The sequence below is a fragment of the Mastigoproctus giganteus genome, chromosome 14 (assembly GCF_048544385.1).
Source record: "Mastigoproctus giganteus isolate SK-2022 chromosome 14, ASM4854438v1, whole genome shotgun sequence".
Lineage (NCBI taxonomy): Eukaryota > Metazoa > Arthropoda > Arachnida > Uropygi > Thelyphonidae > Mastigoproctus > Mastigoproctus giganteus.
In genome coordinates, this window is record NC_143588.1 from 114,521,185 (window position 1) to 114,540,627 (window position 19,443).

General features: G+C 40.1%; 1 pseudogene; it reads left to right on the forward strand.

Annotated features, from left to right (window-relative positions):
• Window positions 1-241: 241 nt before the first annotated feature.
• LOC150075587 (protein ZBED8L-like) overlaps window positions 242-19,443 on the forward strand; it is a 122,077-nt pseudogene continuing 102,875 nt past the window's right edge.

Genomic DNA, 19,443 nt, shown 5'->3' on the forward strand with positions numbered 1-19,443 from the left:
CATAAGTAACACATGAAAGACAACTATAAATATGCTCGTGGACCTTCGAGGAGACAAAAGTACGATGGTGAATGCAAGATGCCGCGATTAATGGAGTTAAGGATTAGCAGATGGGACGTCATAGGAGAACCCTGCAAAGAATCGCCCTCTCGAAATGCAGGTCGACGTTGTCGTAGCGCCTACATGTCCTCAATGACAAGATTGGAACACATGCCAGCACAACTACAATGCGCTGCATGATATGGGCCAGCCGTTCTTGGACCGTAGACCAATGGAAGCTGTGCTTTGGACTGACGAGTCAAGGTACATTGTCAACCAACCTGACGGTCGTGCTTGGCTGGGACGGATGCCCAGAGAAAGCTACCTGCAGAACTGCACTGTCTCAACAATAAAGTTTAGTAGAGGCAGAGTGATGGTCTGGTATTATCGATTGTTTTGGATGAAAACCATGGATTCTGAGGTCTAATTAGACGTCCTGGACAATGAGTTACCGACTTGGTGGCAGCACGCCTAGGAAGGTCCATATCTGTATCAGCAGGTCAAAGTATGCTATCATACTGCTAGCGTTGCGACGGACTGTTTTGAGGACATGCGTATTGAAAAAATTGGACTGATCAGACTAGAACCCTAACCTCAGTCCTGCAGAGAAACTGTGAGATGAATTGGATCGGCGGATACGCGTGAGGAGAAACTGCCCAATAGGGCTGAACGGATGGCCACTTTTTGAAAACAGAAGTGGAAAATATCGGAAAACATTTACAGAAACTGGTGGGGGGGGGGAGAGAGAGAGAGAGTTATAAAAACTAAAAGATTATTTATAGATATGCACGTGTCTGGATATTAATGGTAGAGCATTGCATATTCACTATAATAAATATTCACTGCCTGGCCACTTTATAAGAACCAAATCATTTCATCGATAAGGGTAAAAGAACAGCATCTCATAGACCCTACCACCAAAGAGGAATGATTGTCAGTAAGAATTTAGCAGATCAGATGCAGAGATGTTTGCTTGTTGTAGGGCTTTAGGCACATCAGCGACGAAGGCAATATTGCGCCATATATATTGTCTGCATAATCGTGTGCTGTGGTCGGTTTTTTGTTTTCTGGACAAAAAACTAGAGCGTCCGGGAGAAAAAAAAACAACGCTACCCTCGCTGAGACCGACTAACTCAGCCACGTTGTGAAAGAGGCCCATAAAAATTCCTCAAATCATGAAAATCAGGTCTTTTCGACCTCGTGGTTAACGCAGTTGGTCTTTCCAACTGCGTTAACCACGAGGTCGACAGAGATAAAGCTACACTTCTGCGTTCAAAGATTAAGTGTCATTCGAGTGTGTACCGAACCGAAAGATGCTTGGAAAACATCCATGAGAAGATGCAACTGTGACTGAATTTTTAAGATTATGGGGAGAGCTTCTCGATGTCTAGAAATAACTATCAAGGGTATACGTTTCCAAATGTAACAATTAACCACTGCATTTAACTTTACATTACAGGGTGTCAGTAGCCGTACCGTGGGTAAAACCCTATAAAGGATGTAATAAGGGAGTAGGAGATCTTGACAAAAACCAACAATCTCGAACACCGACCGGAAAATACGGCTGTGAATGCAAAAGATTGATGCTTCCTCCAGCAGCTGTAATGTTGGTACTGTTGTGTACCGACGGTACAGCTGCTAGAGGAAACATAACGGTGTTGAGCATGCATTCGTGGTATACAGTAGAGATGACAATGGAGGACACCGTGAACACCAGAATATATCTGAACAAGGTGATGTGTAATAGAGCCACAGAAAAGGTTCGACAGGCAAAGGCAGTTTATGAGAAATCACTAGCAAACAGAGCAAAGAGGGGGGATAAAGAATTCTTCACATATATAAATGCCAAGAAGAGCAGGACAAACCAGATCGGACCTTTACGTAAGGGAAAGGGGATAGTAATAAATACACCAGCTGCCGTTGCAGATGAACTCAACAGTTATTTTGCATCGATATTTACAAATGAAAAGCCTTTTGTGGCAATGGGAAATTGTGGGAGCGAAGTTAAAAAATATGTAATTAATGATATTGAAATTTCGCAAGATTATTTAATGAAAAAACTTTCAAGCCTACAGACTAGTAAGGCTCCTGGAGTTGATGGAATATACCCTATAATCTTGAGAGAGGCGGCAAGCGAGTGCATTGAACCACTGAGGCTGGTTATGCGAGCATCACTAGACTCTGGGGAGATTCCCTTGGATTGGAAAAGTGCAAATGTATCTCCCATACATAAGGGTGGCTCTAAAAGTGAAGTGGGAAATTATCGACCTGTCAGTCTGACTTCAGTAGTAGGGAAAATCATGGAGGCATTGATCAAGGGTGGAATTCAGGATCATTTGGATCGAATTGAAATTCTCAAGGATACTCAGCATGGTTTTGTAAAGGGAAAATCATGTTTAACAAATCTGGTTCGCTATTTCGAAAGGGTCACTCACGAGCTGGATTTAGGGAATAATTTCGACATTGTTTATTTAGATTTCAGCAAAGCTTTTGACTCAGTCCCACATGAGCGGTTGCTTTATAAGCTGGAACAGGTTGGAATCACTGGGAAAATCCTTAGATGGATAGAAGGATGGCTTCAGGGCAGGAGGCAGAGGGTTGTGATAAATGGCTATTCCTCAGATTGGGTTGATGTAAGAAGTGGGGTTCCCCAAGGATCAGTATTAGGACCACTGTTGTTTTTAATTTTCATAAACGACATTGATGAAGGGATAGAGGGCGTGATGTCTAAATTTGCAGATGATGTTAAAATTGGTAGAGTAGTTAATGATCACTGTCAAGCTGAGCTTCTTCAGAGAGACCTAGATAGACTTCAAGAATGGTCAGAAAAATGGCAGCTGTGCTTTAATCCAACAAAGTGTAAGGTATTACACCTGGGAAACGGGGAAACAGTAATCCCAAAATAACTTATTCACTTGGTGGAGTTCAACTAAACCCAGTACTGGAGGAAAGGGACTTGGGTGTTACGATACGGTCAGACATGAAATTCTCTGAGCATTGTAAACAGGTTGCAAGGAAGGCCCATGGTGTCCTATCGATGATCTATCGAACTTTTGCAAGTAGAGATAGGGACGTGATAATCCCATTATATAAGGCCTATGTTAGACCACACTTGGAATACTGTGTTCAAGTATGGAGACCGCACCTAAAGAAAGACATCGAGCTTCTTGAAAGGGTGCAAAGAAGGGTAACTCGCCTGGTGAGATCGGCAAAAGGGCGTCCGTATGAAGAAAGACTTCGAATATGTGGGTTGCAGAGTTTGGAAACTAGACACCTTAGGGGAGATTTGATTGAGATTTGTAAAATGAATGAGGACAAAATTTTCAAGATTATAAATGATGCTAGAACTAGGGGACATAAATTTAAGTTACGCGGGGAAATGTTTAGATTGGACTGCAGGAAGTTTTATTTTAGCCAGCGAGTTATAAATTACTGGAATAAGTTGCCTTCATGGGTGGTAGAGGCCGACAGTTTGGGGAAATTCAAAGGTCATCTGGATAGTACTTTCGGGTAAGGGAAGCGCATAGGATGATAGGATTAATTTCCTTTTTATTTAATTTTTAATTTCATTTTTATTTAATTTTTAATTTCATTTTATTATTTTTATTTATTTATTAATTATTATTATTTATTTATTTATTTAATTTTTGTTTTTATCATTGTTTTGTTCGGATTTTTTTTTTTTTTTTTTTTTTTTTTGGCTGGTGCAGCATAAGCCATAGGCTTTCTTGCACCATACGGCCGTTACTAATACTAATACTAATCATTTATGGTTTAGGCACACCCGGAAATTTTGCACGTATTATTCCTATGTACAAGGATACTTTCAAGATAAGGCAACAATCCAACACGTTAAATGTCTGAGAATTCGTTTGAAGAACACTTCACGAATTTGCTCCGGTCAGCTCAATCCACAGATTTCAATCCCACTGGGCACCGGTGGGATAAACTAGAAAGCTGTTCCTCAGGAACTGAGGACAGTTTTGTTCCATATGTGATCCAATTTTATTCATATCATTTTCGGATATCTTGTTGACTTCATGCCAACAGCGGTCGAATACACTATTAGCTTATATGGTTCTAATAAAGTGGCTAGGCGGTGTATAAAGGATTTTATAATAGTGGATTTTACGGAAATTACCCGCATAAGTTATCTCCATGGGTGGTTGAGGCTGACAACTTGTATTAATTCAAAGGTCAACTGAATAGACACCTACGTGAGTTCTGCTTTTGGTACCATAAAAACTGGGATGAAAAATCTCAGAGCTAGATTTCAGTGCATGCAGCAAACTACTTAAAAAAAAATCGTTTCTAGAACCCAACACCTACACACAACGGGCCGGCCTTTCCTATACACACAATAAAAGTTTAAAGGTGACCGAAAAATAAAGACATTCAGCCTCTGAAAAACCAAACCCCAGCAAAAAATGTAAATAATGAGATGTTCGGAGTTGTCTTCTTCTTCTTTGGAATGCACACACACACACACACAAAAAGGCTTTATCGGTAAGGAGAGTGGTAGCCACCGCGCATGATTACTCAGGATTAAGGGTTAACGCCTTGGCGAATGAATAGAGGGGAAGAAAAGAATAGAAACAGAATATCACCAGGAAATTGCTGGAGTGAATCTTGCATCACCCCCCCCCCCATCCCGTTTCGGCGACGTGTCTTGCATCACAAGCAGTTCATTCAAATGATTCACTACCTTAGCTTAAACAGAGAATGAATGAAAGAGAAAAAAGAAAAAATCTCAACATCGCTCGCCAACTGAAAGTTCGTACTTTACAATTTAGCATGGAATGTATATTTATTTAGCAATTTTTGATTTTTAAATTATTTATTTATTTTTTTTATTAATGATCTTGACAAAAAGTAGTAATCACCCCACCCGAAACAAATTTTTAAGAAGAAAAAAAAAATAATAGAAAACTTCAAATATCTTATTAAAGAATATAATTAGACGACATCCCTATATTACGATTCTTTTTCTTGCACAGTCTGTTAAAAACTGTATTTATTAAAAACAGTTGGGAAAAGATAACTTAGTTAATTTAAATCCTTCTAAAACTCAGTGCTGTCCTATATTTCGCAAAAAGGATTCTTCTGCTCCTGTGCTTATCTTCGACAATGCTCAGACCGCTGCACAAGATCACATATCTCTATTGGGGATTACCCTGACTTCTAATCTCTCTTGGCATAAGCACATCACAAATATTGCTTCCTCTACATCAAAAAACTTGGTTTCTTTTTCTCTGTCGGCATCACTTTTCTTCTAAACAGCTACTCAACATGTATAAAGCTCAAATCCGCCGTATCATAGAATACTGTTCCCACATCTAGGGCTGTTCCCCCCATAACCTCTCTCTCTGGCTTCTAGACTCCATTCAAAAGAGAACAGTTAGGTTAATTAATGAACCATCTCTTACAAAATCTCTGCACTCTCTGTCTCCTAGACGTTCTGTTTCTGCAACATCCTTTTCTATAGATACTTCCATGGGCACTGGGGCACTGTTATTCTGAATTGGCTTCAATAATTTTCGCTCTCTCTTCCAAACCAGTCCAAACACGTGCTACAACCAATCGGCATCCTTTTAATGCCCAACTTTAAACTCACAGAACCAACTTTTCTTCTTCCTCACTTATTCCTTCAACGTCCGTTTTTTGGAACAACCTCTCTCTCTCTTCATATGTATTTTCTAAACATTACAATCTACAGAAGTTCAAGTGTAACGTCAACAAGTATCTTCTTTCATCTTCTCGACCTTCAACCAATGCAGGGTACTCAGTACTATAAGTTCGAATGTCTTTCATGTTTTTGGTTTTCATTAAAAAAAAAAAATTATCATGAAGACATAATTATACCAGTTCGTTCAACAGTGCAATCTCTGGTTAGACGATGCAGTGTTCCATGTTGGACAATTTGCCAATCATCACAACTGCCATTATTGGGAAAATTACGATCACGGATTGAAAAGGGGGAGGGGGATGCAGTCCACGCTAAAAGTATGTATTACGTGACAGCATGGTGAACAATACTTGCAGATATTTGAGAAGATTCCGTATGGCCAAGAGTTTTAAATTTGAAAATGCTGAAGTACTGATATTCACGCAAGATGATAGCTCCACATTTCTCAATAGCTGTCCGCATATGACTGGACAATCACTTTTATAGACGGTAGCTAGGGTGGTGTGGCCAAACTGAATAGCCTGCTCAGAGGTCGGATCCGTGTGACTTCTTCGTGTGGGTCGGAACAAAGAAGAAATTTATAAAAACACCCAGACTTGATGAACTGGAAGAAAGAATCCGAACCTCTAAAATAAAAAAAGTGATGTATTAAAATTTATCAGAAAGACGGTAGCCGATTGGTCAGTTGCAAGTACAGATTTAATGAGGCAAGTTCAAAATCAAGTAATACCACAAAAATATTCTTCTGCTCTGTATCTCATCAACTCTTTGACCATATGTCGTTCAATTTCATGATCTTAATATTCTTGGCTCGATGTTTATTTTAAGATAGTTTATTGTAAACAGGATGCATTTTATAAGTAGAAAGATATATTAATACATCTAGTAGCATAATAGCATGTTTACAACAAGAGGAAGTCCTGAAACTTGCATTAAAAAAAGAAAAGAAAACCATCGGAAGCATAGTTGGTGTACTGTCTTATCACTACAGTTTGCCAACATTGAATTTCAGAAACAGGCGTCTTCGGTGGCAGTAAGCTGATAGATAGCAGACAGATACGCATGGATATCAGAGTTTTGTTCTTATTTGATCCCAGTAAACAGAGTCATAAAACTCATTTCAGCATCTAGCATGAGTAAAGTACAGAGGAATTGTCATCACCGCAGACATTCAGTTTATTTATTCGCATGGGATGCTGATTGAGAGGTCGAGATTCAGGGTGCAGTCGCCTGTTTGACGACCTATAAAGTTAACTAAGGCAGCATTGCGAACGTGTTTCGATTATAAATTGCGTTCGGTTCCAGAGACCAATTTATCTGTTTTTTTAAGAGTAAAAAAAATTGACATGGCACAAGTTGAAAAAGATCCAAACTGACAAGATTCGAATTTTTCCAGATGGAAGGATGCCAACTGAACTCCACGGAGTCCTGAAACAGTAAACGCTATGAAAATTAATTTATATTAACAAGTAGTTCTTTGTGGTAGCTTCCACTCCTTTGGGCCTTTTCATAAGAAGGTTATATCAAAGAAAAAAAATTATAGAAGATGAGTCCATACTACAGAAGCATCGATAGAGAAGCAATCGATCCACTTCAAGTAGAGGATCGATTGCTTCTCTGTCGTGTTTTTATTAAACACAAGTGTACACAGAGCTGATAGAATTAAAAGTTGTTGGTTGTTTTCTAATAAAATGGGAAAAAAAGAAAAAAGAAATGCCATTCAATGTGGTACCATTTACCAACTCTGAAGATAGTAATTCTGTATTACTTGGTAAAACTTCACTGAGCTCTGAATTCGTATATAAACCGGAATATTTTTATTTACAATATTGATGCGCTCATATTGATGTGGTCTATGGCAACTAGCCGTCCCAGTTTTAGGACTTTGTCCTAGTTTTCATTGTTCTGCCTCAGGGTCCGGAATTTGGGGGGGGGGACACGCATAAATGCCATAGTTTTCTGATATTTTAAATGTAAGGGTTGACACAGCGATTTTTATCATGTCCGTTTGTAAATGGTCGTGTTAAAATATTTTCATACTTTGCAAACCACCAAACCACTCAGTACACACCAAAACAATGAGAGAATTTTGATGGTGTAATATAATTACACATTCAATGGCCAAAAAATTAGAAACCTTTATTCAGTATCTAGTAGGGCTACGGAAGGGCCACCTTTACAGCCCGAATACTTCGTGGCATGGACTGGGATAGGTGTCCGAGGGAGTTGAGCTCCAGATTTGGCCATTCTTCCATTACAATATTTGTCAGCTGCTGTGTTGTGGTAGTTAAAACTGCGGAGCAGTGCCGCCCTTTCCTATCCCAGATATTCTCAGTTGGATTCAGATCTGAAAGCGGCCAGGGTAGATTTTGGAAATCTTGGTTGCTTGAGCCGTTAGATACAATTCTTGTACGGTGAATAGTTGCGTTATCGCATTGAAAGAATCCATGGCAATTGGGATAAAAATTAAGCATTGCAGGGTGCAATAGTTTGATACGACAGAAAGATGTTTATTGAAAGTAAGACGACCTTCTAAATGTATGAGCGGACCCAGTCCGTATCAACAGAACATACCCCATTCCATGATACCATCTCCAGTTGCTTAAATGAACAAAGCCCAGTCTGGATGCATGGTTTCATGCTACACTTTCACCCTACTATTGGTATAAAAAGGTGTAAATAGAAACTCGTTAGACTACACGATCTTTTTCCACTGTTCCACAGTTGTATCTTGGCGTTGACGTCACTCTAGTCGAATGTTTCGATTTTTTTTTTTACAGAAAAATGTAGTTTCCGTATATGCACATATCGCAGATTATTCAACTCCCACCCCATGGTTTGGTTGGAAATGGATCTTTCTTTGCCTAAATTCAATTTAGGCAAAGATCTCATTTCCAAAGTAAATCACTTCTACTTTCATTGAAAATCTCACCGAGCTACAACAAACTCTTACAGAACCCAGTTTGAAAACGTACGCGGTGTGGCAATAAAGTTGACGAACTGGTGCAATAAAAAGAAAGCAAAGTGAAAAAGGTCAAAGATAGTTTGTTTTTTTTATTCGAAATAATTACGGACTGATTGAAAACGCTTATTACACACCGTTCTAAAAAGAATCAGCTAAGGCCTCCAAAGAGATGATGTTCAGTTCGGCGATTTACGTTTCTTTTTCTTCTGCAATTTCTCGACAGTCTGAAATCTTTCTTCTTTGAGAATAGGATTGGATTTTTCTGGCGCATTAGCTTCTTTGAAGACAGTTTCCACATGGAGTAAGAGGAAGAAGTCCGCTGGTGCTAGATCGGCCGAGCACGCTGGATAGTTGATCTGTACAATACCATGTTTCATCAGAAACGTCTTCCCAGCAGCGGAATGGGGTTGGGGGCATGATCGTGCAACAAGAATCAGCTGCCTTTCTCTCGAAATTGCGGTCTCACCTGGGAAATGTGCTGCAATAATCTTTGAAGCACCTGTACGTAGAACGCAGCATTCACTCCCTTAATTCAGGTAAAATTACTTGTGAATCACACAATGTTTGTCGAAAAACATGATCAGCATCGTCTTGATCCTTGACTTCTGTAAACGAGACTTTTTCGGGCCTTGGTGATGATTTTGAAATTCACTGAATTCTCTGAAGTTTCGTCTTAGGTCGTGCTGAAACAACCAACACCCCATCTCCAATGACAATACAGTCGAGAAAATTAGGATTGTCTTGACAAGTTTGGACTTTGCAATCGTTTCCTCGTTTTGAGAGGTTGATGGGGGCCCACTTCTTGGGTCATTGCAAATATTCTCACGTCCGTCTTTGACAGCTTATACCATTCAGGCACACTGGTAGAACAACGTTTCGTCACAATAAACAGTTTTTAACATTTCACACGTTTCTGTTGTAAATTTTCTCATTTAAAGCAAAAATTGATATTCGTTCGTTGCTCCTTTGCAGAATCGTGACATGGAGCGTTAACGCTGCTAATGAAACTGGTTGTTAGTTGCAACCTGTCAGCCTACTGGACCGACGTTGTACCACCAAATGTTGGAAGAAGTCTGAACTACAACATACCACTTCCGTTTATTTTCCGGGAACTTTATTGCTACACCCCGTATGTCGTAAAGGGCAAATGTTCTAAAAAGATAAATCCTTGAAAGATCACAAGCATAAGTTTATCTTGGGCAAAAAGCTTCAACTAGATTATGAAACGAGTAATATTCTTAGTCTGAGAATTCAATTTTTCATGAAGGCATGCCAATCCGCATTGAAACTGCCATCTGGGAGTGACGAAAGATTTTCCATAAAATGGATAATAATTATTATTCAATAGTTTGGTTGAGTTGTTCCTGTGTGCATTACTGTGTCTTCAACTTAAGGACTTCTGTGTCCTGTACTTAAGGAACTCTTGCGTCCTCGTTGTTGTTGTTGTAGTAGAGTTTTAAGAGAATCAGCGACTAAGGTCATATTACTCCGTGTATATTGTCTGTAAATTGAATGTGTTCTGAGGTCGATTTTCCGTTTTAATGGACGAAAAACCCGAGTTTCCGGGAGAAAAAACTATGCTACCCTCACCTGAGATCGACTAACTCGGCCATGTTGTCAAAAATGCACATAAATTTCTCCCTTCATCGACGGGAGTCGAACTCAGGTCATTTCCACTCGGTGTGGGGAGGACGACGATTCTACCAACTTTGTGTCCTGGTTAGCCACGTCTGTTTTTAACAAAGCGCCGTACAACTACCGCTGACAACGATCTAATTTAAATGCTGTGTGACGTACAAAACATCCCCGAAACCTCCTGCAATAGTTTAGCAACTTTCAGCTGTTTTTCCCATCTCCATTCTATTCACATTCATTTCCGGCATTGTAACATTACGTCCAGCTGTGTATGTTTATAGCATTGTCTTTCGCAACCAAATAATATCAGATTACTCCGTGGTGTAATTTGTATTCGGCTTTATTTATAAATGTACCCAGTTATTTATTAATTTGTGAACATTTCCCAGGACTACTAATCCATTTTAAAATAAAAAAATGGCTATTATATAATATAGCATGCAATTATAATTAAAATTAATTGAGATCATTTTGGTTACTCTTATCACAGAGTTGTAATCATTTACTCCTCCACTGATGACACTGCGGAAATCCCATTTGGTGAACAATGGTGTCTTAACTAGGTCATGGTTTTGCTTGCATCAGCGTGTACTGGGGTGTATCCTTTTCTTTATAGATCTAGTTCCGTCGGTACATTTCACCGGGTGTTCCGACATGGTAATAAATTAAGCATTCAATATCAACAACAAGAGTCCCGGGCTCTAAAAGCAAGTAAACTGCATCGTAATCTACCAAATTTTGTTTTATTTTTTTAAATTTAGAAACTTAATTGAACTTTAGATCCTTCTGATATTCACAATTGCTGCTTATGACTTGCAAAAAGAATGATACAATTAATCTTCAGTACTGTTATATATTACCCATCACGATATTTTTAATCCAGGTCAGAGGGATTACGGGTTAGTATTAGTAGTGACAAATGATGAAAGAAAACAAGCTTATACAGTCTTAATTCCACCTTTCAGTTTCTCAAACTGGAAGGTGGAATTAAGAGCCATCTACCATCACCCGCAGTGAGCTGTCAGAGAGAAAACTGGATACCAAATTACAAAAAAACAATTGGCAAACCATAAGAAGGAAGCTTATTTAGAAGACCTTTATGCCAAGCACGATCAAAAGCCTTTGAAATATCAAGAGCAACTGCTTGAGTTTCAAACTTTTCCTTTGAATTTGTCCTTTGATAACATAAGCCAGTATATCACCAATGGATCGACACTGACGAAATCCATATTGGAGATCACTGATCAGACGAAAGGTTTCTAGACAGTTTAGGAAGTGGCGGTTAATGGATTTCCCTATTACTTTAAAAATAAGGATATATAAATAATATATCTCTACCGATATATTATTTAAGGGAAAAATTTATCTAAAAAAGCTCGATATAAAGATTATTATTATATTAAAACCATTCTTATACCACGTGAAAATTAATGATATAGTTTATTACGCTGTACGCCTACAGTACGATACATTAGGGTGACGTTTCGGGTATCTTACCATTACCCATCATCACACCAAGCTATTGGGGAAAAGAAAATAGAAAGGGTTGCAAATTTGAATTTTTTTTAATGCTTCCTGCGTTCTTTTTCTTTAATGTAAAATTTTTAGTTCAATGCTCCCTCTGTCCACCCCTGAATACGCCCCTGATTACAATTACCAATAATACAATTAAAATTTGCCAATTATGATTCTAAAGTAAACTGTACTTAAAAGAAATAACTGTACCTATTTTAATAATACTGTAAATATTAAATTAACTAATTTAGTTAAGAAACAAGAAGTAAAGAAAAAAAGACAATCCGTTTGTATTTAATTTTTCAGCATAGTGACCTTGGCTCGGTACCAGGGTGGTATTTAGACTGTTAAAAAGTAGTACTTAGAGAAAAATAAGTAGCATTTACCCTCTTAAAAGAAATTAAATATGGGATGGGAACCTCTTAAGAGAGGTCAAACTTGCTAGATATCATCAGTAACAAACTGTATTTACGAGCTCCAAGCAAAGTCTCATCTGCCATCCTATACCAATAAACACATCTGTAAAAGTAAGAAGACGGTAATTATGAAAGTTAATTAGCCGTTTATTATATTCGCCAATAATTTTAGGAAAATGAGTAGGGCAAGTTCAACCTAGAAATAGTTGAAAATATCAGCAGTCGTGGAGCACTTCCAGGTGTTCGAACACCCTCCTCCATTCACCTCACAGATGACAACGGCAGATGGCCATTGTGCCACGTGGCGCATGTCAGAGAGAAAGACACCCGGCTAAGCTGTCTATGAAACCGTTTATTTCCTTCTATTGAAAATAAGGCATGAATTTTTGCACGGGGCGCCTGACGTGCCCATAAGAAACAGTGTTCAACTCTTGTACGAAGGTGGCTCAAAAAACATTTGTATTCACCCAGAAGTAGTTGTGATAGAAGGTTGAAACAAACACCATGTATTACACATAAATATAGTCACCAGACAAAATGAAAGAGGAAGATTTCTTCCTCTTTCCTGCAAGGCTTGGGGAATAAGCAGGATGTGGCAATATTTCAGTTTTTCTTGGCACACTGACAACATTTAATGTGCACATTGTGCCCTTTCGTTCTTTTGGTTAAGGGTCAAGTCTGGGAACCCATCTAGCAAACATTTTACTGCAACTGTTGATGGATGATGTTCTCCCCAGACCCTACACTAATTTGGATCTCTGTAGCTAGTTCTTTGACGCAATTACGGCGATCTTCAAAGATTAATGCCTCAATTTTTGCAACCTCTCTTCTGGTTACAGTTGCTGGGCGTCCTGGGATTTCTTCATCATGCACCGAGGTCCTTCCACATTTGAATTGTTTATACCAATGTGCAACAACACTATAACCTGGGCAGTATTCTCCATAAACAGCGACCATTTTGTATTGTTTTTGGAGTTTTCCCTTGCAGTAAGAGGAACCGATCACTGATCTGTATTCCACTTCATTCACAGTGCTGCAAAGGGAAAAAAGAAAAAAAAATGAACTGTTAGATTGAAACCAAAATGTGTGTGGTTGCTACAGAGGTTTCAAGGTATCAAACAAAACAAATTTCATCATTCTATCACTATTTCTGGATGAATAGAAATATTTTTTAAATCCACCTCGTATAAGCTATGAACTCAAAATAAAATGTAATGAGTAATAAGATCATATCACATTGAAAAGTTTGCAGCTGGTTCGCCAATCACAGGAAAAAGGAAATTTGTGCCCCCACCCCCTAGTTCCTCTCTGTTCTTACCAGTGAAAATCTGTTGTTTCGACTTTATTATTACTAACCCTACTGAAAGTTTGGGTTCCTACAACAAATGAGAGTTCCTAGCTGCATATGGGAGAGAGCCCAGGGGATAGCTAGAATGAAAGCTCACTTAAAATATAAATGTCCCCACGAGTGTACGCATCCCACAGCACATAGGAGTGACGTCACAGACCAAGGCAGCATATACATTTGTATAGTGATGGCACGTAGTGCCCCTTAGTTCGTTACTACAAAACCCATGCAATAAGGACGAGGAAGGTCCTGACGGAGGTTCAAAGGGGAATGATTTGGGGGACTAGGAAAGCGAGAACTAGCATCTCAGCAACCACAGACATTGTCAACTGTTCGAGGGCCGACGTAGTGAAGGCGTGGTGAGGATAGTCCAAAGAGGCACATATAACCATCCAAGGGGGAGACCACGACTGGTTGACAGTCGAGGTGAACGGTAGTTGGCACGTGTGTCCGGGGCAACAGATGACTCACTATCCCTTAGTTAACTGCAGACCATAACCAGGGCACACAGAGAAACGTTTCCGAGCCCACTGTCCAGCGGACGATTTTGCAAACAGGACTATGATTTGGCGATCTGTTCAATGTGTCCATGTTGACCAACCATGATCGCCACTTCGGCCTGCAGTGGACACAGGAGCACCGTTCATGGAAACTGGACGACTCGAAAAGCGTCACCTGGTCTGATGAATCAGTGTCACTGCTCTATAATGCCGATGGACGGTGCGTATTCGTCGGCAACCAGGTAAACAGCTGCAACCAGATTGCACGGTTAAAAACAGGCTAACATCATGGGTTCCCTCATCCCCATTGAAGACACCCTCACCACCATATCCTACCTCGGCATTGTTTTTAACAAGTTTTGCCTTACATAGTGACCGTATATTCAAATGGCATTGGACTCAACACCAAGACAACCTCCAGCATCACAGAGCTCGCAATTTCCCCGACTGGTTCGGGAATCACGTCCAAGCATTTCGTGAGCTTCTCTGGTCGCCAAATTCCCCAGACCATTTATGGGATGCAGTGAAACGCAGCATTCGCCAGTCCACGCCAGTGCCTCACTCCGGGATGTCCTTCTGTCCAGCTGGTCCAGGATATCTGAGGAACACCTTCCGCGGTCTCGCGGAATCGATGCTACGCAGGGTGCAAGAGGTTATCGCAGGAAAGGTGGCCCAACACGGTAGGAAGGTGGTCATAATGCTTTGGCTGGTGAGTGTATATTAAGGAGTTAATTTTAAAAAATAAAGGCGTTGCTAACGGAAATAACTGAGTAATTACAGCATTGTCTGTGAAAAGTTTTCACTCTATAAGTTTACTCTAAACCAATTTTAAAATATTCACCTGGATACAACACTAACTTGGTATTACCACTGTCCAAATTCAGCTTCCTTTGTTTCTATTTTTATTTCCTAATTTTGACATTGCGATTTTTTTTCTTCCCATCGTCCAGGTGGTTTCTCTGTTCAGCGTCTTAGTGTTTATGAAAAAGGCCACTAGAAATCAGTGGGCACCCAAACGATCCTCTTTGTGTTTACATAACTTTTCAACTTTAGCTTTTGCGAGAAGCCATATCAGATTTATCTACGCATGTAAGACATTCAGTGTCAAAGTACGTTTCTCTTCATATACTTGAACGGCTTCTCATAGGGGGACGAAGTAGGGCAGGGAGGGTGATGAAGGAAGTGAACATCGACATAATCAAATAGTGTACTGGAGCGTCCACTGAAACCTTATGGTTGAAGAGTTGGTCAGGACAAACATTTTAACGCATTAACCTTTAAATAATTTTAATAAAACATAGATGTGTTATGATCAGCTAATTACTGAAGGCTAATTAATTACTATTAAAATCAGCCAATTACTGGACTCCGCTTTTATTTTTTTATTTCCATCACTATAAACCAGCATATCCTAAAACAATGCAACAATACACAAAGTGATTTCCAAACATTTCTTCAAATTTTGGAAGCGTGTTCTACTGAGCGTAGAGATGTAAGGTCATATGGACACAAATCCTGAAATGCTACGCTTCGAAGTCACAACCTATTTTCTTTCATTTCTCTTTTAGGAGAGTTAGCATAGCATTGGCAAATGATGCAAGAAAGCAAACTCATAAAGCGTCACAAAAAAAAAAAAAAAAGACACCTCCTATTTCACCTATTCTTTCCCTCCAATAGTTTGTCTAGTTCTTCCTTGAATTTATTTAAGTTATCAACTTCCATAACAGCAGATGGAAGTTTGTTCCAGCAATCAACCACCTGCTGGCCAAAGGAAAATTTCCGCATATCTATTCTACAATCATCCTTTCTCAATTTGAATTTGTGCCTTTCCCTGTCACGTGTGTGGTCTGAGCAAGAGAAAGAATCCCAACAGCATTGAGCTTGCTTAATCCATTCAAAGCCTTAAACACATCAATCAGATCACCTCGCAGGTTCCTAGTCTCTAGACGCTGCAACCTGCAGAACTGAAGCCTATCTTCGTAAGAGCAAACTTTTGTTCCCCTCAACAATCTCTTTGCCTTTCTCTGTACTAGTTCCAGCAGCTCTACCATCCTTCCTAAAATGAGGTCTCCAGACCTGTATGCAGTACTCAAAATGTGGCCTGACCATTGCCTTATACAATGCGATAATCACCTCCTTATCCCTGCTAGCAAAATTCCTGTATATCATTGACAAAGTCCCGTGGGCTACTGTGGCAGCCTGTCTGCACTGCTCAGTAAACTTCGCATCCGACTAAACAATTATCCTAAAGTCTTTTTCATTTTCCACTACACTCAGAGTAGTGGAAAATGAAAAAGACCTATCATCTTTCTTACTCACAGGCGTACTTAGCTTCATTACGAAGGGAGGGAAAACTACAATTGACTGCTAGGCTGTTATGTAGGGTCTGTGACACCATACTGGTGGTTGACACGATGATCGGGATGTTGTTACTTGTTTTGCATATGCCATGATCTCTTTGATCTCCTGATCTTTTTTTTCGTGGGTTTTCTGGAGACTGCCAGAAATCCATCAGATAGGTAGCCTTTTCCTTCTTGTTAGCAGGGGTTTTGTCCGATCTGTTGTGCGGGATTGTCTTGTCTGTTATTATGGCGCAGTCCCAGTACAGCTTGTATGTTTGGGTCTCTAGTATGGTCTGGGGTTCGTACTTGTAATATGGTAGACTTTCTTTGATCTACTGGTATTTGCTCGCTAGCTTCTGATGTATTATCCTGTATACAATGTACCTGGTCGTGTCTACGAGTGTACTCTGTCTAGGTGATCACATTGAATCCTGCGGAGATGCGCTGGATCGTTTCTGAGGCCAAGTGGCAACGTCTACATGTGTCACCTGACACTCCGGGATCGTTTGCGATGCATTTTCAATCGTTGCTAGTATTGATTACCTGGTCTTGGATGGCGAGCATGAATCATTCAGTCTCGGGTAAGAGCGTTTCGCCAGTGAGCCACGCACTGGAAGCGATTTTATCTATGTGGTCTTGATGGAGGTCATTGTAGTGTCTACCATGGAGTATCTTCTTTGTCAATCTTTATAGGTTCCTTTGCTCCGTCTGGGCTGGAGGGGACTCCTAGCTTAGGCTGAGAGGGGTATGTCGCTTGTCTATCTTCCTTATGGCCTGGTAGAGTGCTGCTGTCATTTTCTGGAAGTAATCCTTCAGGTTAGCTATCGCTATCTTCTGTTGCTCGATGAAGTCTATCAGGCCCCTTCCTCTCCTTTCTGAGTTATTGTCAGTCTCTCGAAGGCTGACTTTCAGTGGTTGGCGGCTCTTGGTCATCACTGTCCTTTTCATGATAGCAATAAAGAGTAGCAATAAATGATAGCAATACACCGATGCTACTTTGTCTAAAGGAAAAGCGCCATATTCATCCAGACACAGTCTCATTAATTCAAATCTTGATCCAGATAACTGGATGGACTACATTTCAAGATTCAAAGCCAATTCCGCTTCTGCTGAAATTCCTCTCCAAAACTCTCAATTTGCTCTTACTGATGACCTTTCCATAATTTCCATCACAAGACAGCAACTGATATATGCTATTAACTCCCTGCATCCATCTAGCACCGCAGGCCGAGATAACATACCTCATTTCATAATTAAGTGCCTTAGCCCCTGCATCCTAGATGCAATGCTCTGAATCTACAATTCTGTTCTTTGCACACGAGTTTTCCCTGCCCAATGGAATGAATACTCTGAGTCCACTGCCTAAGGTTAAAGCGCCAACAAGCCTAAAAGATTTAAGACCAATCTCAACTTCTTCCGCCCTCCTCAAACTTCTTGAAAAGGTACTCCTTCCAGCATTAAAGAAACAGCTGATGCCACATAAACCGAAACAGTTCCATTTCGCAGTCGCAAATAGATCCACCATAACAAACCTCATGGCCGCACAGACATTAATATCCAGGCCTTCGAAACTAAATCTGAATTAGCTATTGTGTACGCGGATATCGAGGCTGCTTTTGACAGTCTAGACGTCACAGCCCTTCTCAGTCTTCTGCAATTATTCTTCAGGATTAATGGAGACTTAGTAGCTTTCTTCACCGCCTTATTGAGGAATAGAAGTGTCCATCTCACAATGAAGAAGACCCACCTTACAAGGAAAATCAATGCAGGAGTCCCACAGGGTGGCGTTCTGTCTGGCCTTCTTTCCTCAACCATTCTAATTCCTTTCATGAGTCCCAGTGATGATGCTCTAATATATGCCGATGATATAAAGTTTCTTACCTTAATTCCACCGTCTGCAAACCCAACGGCAATTACGTCTTCAATCACAGAGAACTTGACCGCTCTTTCGACTTACTTGAAGATGTTTGGATTAAACCTTAACCCTTCAAAATCTGCAATAATGATTACTCATTAAAAGAGCAACCAAGAGTAATTCAACCATCAGTTTTTGGTACTCTCATCCCAGTGGTTACCCGTCATAAGGACCTCGGTGTCTATTTTGATCCGAAGCTGAAATTTAATGTTCACACAGAATACCTCCAGAAGCGATTTAACACCCTACGCTGGAGGGCGAAGCAACACTTACTTCATTCCAACGATGCCGCAACCACTACCAGATATCTTCGAACCACTGTTTATCCAGTTATTTTATACGCTGCTGAAATTTGGGAATTTACGTCGCCCTCACTTCAAAAACCAGTGTTCTCGTGTGAATACTGAATCCTGAAATGGGCCGCAAATAAGCATCGCCGGCCCCCTCAATTGAGAACAACTGACATGGCTGAGCAGCTAAATGTACTCAGGCTCCCGAGGTTAATTGACAGCAGGCGTTTAATGACTACAGTAAAAATGTACACAGTGGTAATAAACGCCCCAAACATCTGGGATTTCTGTCAGTGGCACAATCCTTTGCGATCCTTGAGGTCAGACCCCATACTAATCCTCAAATACAACCGGTTGAAACTGTGTAGTCGTTTCATACCTGCCCAGGCACTCCCCAAAATTCAGGCACTGCTGAGTCCTGGAGTTAACCTACAGAAAATGGCTACCGACTACAAATACCGTTACATGCTCCTCGAGTGGATTGCATCTGTTGAACTGGAATAAATTCTTCCAAACTGAGTTACGACGTTCAGTTCCTCATTTTCCTATTATTATAATTTCATTTTTACACGTTTCATTTTGTGTAACTCATAATTTCCCATGTAACTGTAATTTTTACCAATTTAATTCATTCCTTAATGTAAAACTCCTGGCCATGTCTCCGTGATGAGAATTATTGTTTCTAGTACCTGTACCGTACTTAGCAGCAATAAAAGAAGTTTATTATTATATCCCCCAGTTCGGTCTTAATCCAATCTGTGATCCCGAAGGCGTATGTTAGCACTGTAACTG